This window comes from Gavialis gangeticus, unplaced genomic scaffold (genome assembly GCF_001723915.1).
Source record: "Gavialis gangeticus isolate Ggan-Ray unplaced genomic scaffold, GavGan_comp1, whole genome shotgun sequence".
Lineage (NCBI taxonomy): Eukaryota > Metazoa > Chordata > Crocodylia > Gavialidae > Gavialis > Gavialis gangeticus.
This window is the reverse complement of record NW_017729030.1, coordinates 7,943,743-7,948,108: the sequence shown is the minus strand read 5'-3', so window position 1 is coordinate 7,948,108 and position 4,366 is coordinate 7,943,743.

The window sequence follows — 4,366 nt, the reverse complement described above, 5'->3', positions numbered from 1 at the left end:
TTTGACCCCAGTACTCTTTCCTGCCATGGCAGGGGGTCAGACTAGATGATATTCTCAGGTCCCTTCCGACCCTAGAAACTATGAAACTATGAAAAAAAGTACAAAGGTCCTGAGCCTGCAAACATATATGCCTATGCAAGTAGTTCCATTACAAAACAAAGGCATAAATCAGCCGAGACTTCTGGAGTAGAAAGAAAGCAGGCAAAAGTAATCAATGATAGAGATACCTCAAATAATCTGTCCAGTTACACTTACAACAAAATACTGTGAAGAAAGGTGAAGTCTGAGTTTATAGTACAGTGTACTAATGGAAAAAGGCACAATGAAAAAAAGAAGATTGTTCTATTCCACACCTGATTGTTAGAGGGTGGTGTGAGAGATAAGAGATGTTTTATTCTACTAGTTTTTTTTTTCTCAACTAGCTTTTATCTACCCAGCCTAGCTTTTATCTACCCAGCCCAGACCGTAAGGTCTATAGGTACAGGACCAGCTTGTGTATACAGTTATTTGTTTCCACACAAAAATGCTATAATCCATTAGGGGTTCCCACTGCCATGTATTTCCCTCCCTGTATGGTAATGTTCTACAAGTGATTTTAGTTCTGACCTCAATCTCTGATCAGCATATATGCACTCCCTAAATCCCTAGTCTGATCCACAATCCCCTTCAGGAACTTAAATCTAATACCCAAGATTGATTATTAGATTATGTTTATAATGGATTCTATATTCAGTATGTAAAAATATTATTAGGAGCCATCTGAGAGCTAATATGTGCCTACATTCTACTATCCCAGTAGAATTGGTTCTTCCAATAGATCCAATCCAAAACTAATTGAGATCAACTGAAGTATTTCTATAGACTCTAGTGGGCTTTGGGTCAGACCCAAAGTGATCTAGACAGGTAAGTTATTCTTATTTCCCCCCATTAGGTGGAGCACAAACAGTAAAGATCCAAAAGCCACCATAAGTATGCATCTTTCACTTGTCTGAAGTGGTTAACTAACGCACTGTTTTGAATCAGGTACAGTTTTCATTCTAGCATCCATGATGGGTCAGGGAGAAGGCAAATGCACCATGAAAGCGTGACTGCCCTACTTCCAAGAAGAGTGTATGTATGAGTTATTAAGAACCTGACCATGACCCCCATGCTCTGCAGTTGGAGCTGCCAGCCTGGAGGATGCAGTGCATATATATATGTGTGTGTACATATATACAGATACACAAAATATATGCAGACATGTTCTAGTAAGAGCTTAGTGTTTTGATGCTTACTCATATAGTAATCTTTGTTCACATGAACAGTCCCACCCCATTTAGCGGGACTACTCATGTGAGTGAGGATTATTTACGTTACTAATGGCTTGCTGAATGGCGTCCTACATTCTAACAACTTTAAAGTCGGCATAATTTTTGTCTTTGGGTTTACTTTTCATTATTGTTTCTACACTTTTAAAAAATGTTGAAGCAGAAGGTATTACATGCAGTTATAGAGTTTTTAGCCCAACTTTTTGGTGAAATTCAGGCTCCGATGAAGTAAATGGAAACATTCAAAATTCCTATTTATATCAGAGCACCAATCTTTCACCCATTAAGAGTGGATTTCCTATGACTAGAACAAGGAATCACACCAAGATCAACACTATTTATTTTAATGAAGACACAACAATTGGTTTATCAGCATTTTTTCAGTTCCTGAATATGAGTTAATTTATTAATATATAAAAATGCAGTATAAATTAATAGGCCATTTGTGCATTAATGACAACATGTATCACTTTGAAAAGACCATTTACTATCTCCTTTTCTTTAAATAGGAACATTAATCTTTCTGTGAAGAGCTCAGCACTTCAACTTGTGTTGAACCAATGGCATAATTTACATCCTTGGAAGGTACATCCCTAGCCCTTTGTGTTTGAACTTGTTCTCCTGAGCTGTGCTCAAAATCCTGACTTGTATGGTATTACCAATCCCAAACTTTTGACAATCAGTCCTGAAAACATAGTAAGAATAGTTTTAAAATAGTGAGACTATAAAAAGGAGAGATTTTTCCTATTTACATTCTAGTCTTTACGCCTTTAGGATATGTTCCAATTGCATTTGAATGCCGTCTAGAAATTTTACATTTTTCTTAATGAGAAGTGAGATTCTGGCATAATCTCAGTGTCCCAGGGTACAAACATGGGGGCTACACCCCGCCAAAAAGATAAACCCCAAAATCAAAGAATACTCACCCACTCTAGGCATCCAGACTCCAGACAAGCGACACCGACAGAGGAAACCATGTGGTTTGTCAGCCACGCCTATATACAGCTGAAGCCAACGAGTGATGTCACAGACAAGCGAGGATAAAACCTGGCACCAGCTGGGAGCAAGGGAGAGTGGGAGAGGCAGTAGAGGGTCTCCAAGCTGGTGAAAGGCAGCACCAGCAAGAAGGGGGATATCCTTGTCATCATGGGTGATCTAAACTACCTGGACATCTGCTGGGAAGAGCAGTCAGCCAGGTCTGACCACTCACGTATGTTCCTAGCCGAGTTACAGGATCTCCATCTAACCCAGGAGGTGCACAGTCCCACCACAGGAACTGCCTTGCTGGACCTGGTCCTGGCCACGGGTGACGACCTGGTGAGGGGACTGTGGGTGCTTGACCACCTGGGCAATAGCAATCATCACCTGCTGGAATTCACCATCCAGCGCAGGGTGTCAAAGGCTTGCAGCAAGGCAGCAGCCCTGGACTTCAGCAGGGCGGATTTCAATGTGGTAAGGAGACTATCTGGGGAGGCACTGAGGTCCTGGAGGGGAGGGGAGTTGGGAGACCAAGAAGAGTGGTCCTTCCTTAAGGAGACGATCCTCCAAGCCCAAAGGGTGACAATCCCCATGTGGATCAAAGGGGGCAAGAGTGCGCAAAAGCCCCCATGGCTCACCAAAGGCATCCAGGAACGTCGCAAAGCCAAAAAGGAGGCATACACCTCGTGGAAGGGAGGGGCCATCGCCAAGGAGGAGTATACCTCCATTGCTCGAGATTGTAGGGGGGCTGTTAGGAAGGCTGAGGCAGAGATAGAACTAGGACTAGCGACCCAGATCAAAGATAACAAGAAGTCTTTTTTTTAAATACATGGGGGTAAAAAGAAAGTACCAAGAAATGTGGGGCCTCTGCAGAACATGCTTGGTAATCTGGTGGTAGCACCAGATGATAAAGTTAATCTCTTTAACAGATTCTTTGCTTTCATTTTTCTGAGCAGGGACAGGGACATCCCCCCATTGGGATTCCGCGCGGCCCCAGGGGAGGCGCAGCCAGGCCCAGGGTCAGTGAGGACCTAGTCAGGGAACTTCTGGAGGGACTAGACGTGTTCAAATCAGCAGGTCCTAACAATCTCCAACCCAGAGTGCTGAAGGAAATGGCAGAGGTCATTGCGGGACCCCTGGCTGAGCTTTACGAGCGCTCATGGTGCTCTGGCCAAGTGCCAGAGGACTGGAAAAGGGCCAATGTGGTCCCCATTTTCAAAAAAAGGAGGAAAGAGGACCCAGGAAACTATAGGCCCGTTAGTCTTACCTCAGTCCTGGGGAAGCTCTTTGAGAAAATTATCCAGGAGCACATCTGCGAGGGACCAGCAGGGGAGATTATGCTTAGGGGCAACCAACATGGGTTCATTAGGGGTAGGTCCTGTCAGACCAACCTGGTTGCCTTCTATGACCACATCACAAAAGCCTTGGATGCAGGTGTCACGGCAGATGTAGTCTTTCTGGACTTTAGGGAGGCCTTCAACGCTGTCTCTTACCCCCTCCTCATTAAGAAATTAGGTGACTGTAGTGTCAACGCCTACACAGTCAGACAGGTTGCAAATTGGCTGGAGGGTTGTACCCAGAGAGTGGTGGTGGATGGGTCATTTTCAGCCTGGAGGGATGTGGGCAGCGGGGTTCCACAGGGCTTGGTCCTCAGGCCCTCACTGTTCAATGTCTTCATCAGCAACATGGACGAGGGGGTGAAAAGCACCTTGTTCAAGTTCGCAGATGACACTAAGATGTGGGGAGATGTGGGCATGCTAGAAGGGAGGAATAGGCTGCAATCAGACCTAGACAGGTTACAGGGGTGGGCAGATGAGAATAGGATGGGATTTAACACTGACAAGTGCAAGGTGATGCACCTGGGGAGGAAGAACCAGCACCATACCTACAGGCTAGGGAACTCCCTTCTCCTCAGTGCAGAGGCAGAAAAGGATCTTGGAGTCCCTACTGATTCCAAGATGAACATGGGCTGCCAATGTGTGGACGTGGTCAGGAAAGCCAACCGCACCTTGTCATGCATCCATTGATACATCGCAAGCAGGTCCAAGGAGGTGATCCTCCTCCTCTATGCGACATTGGTC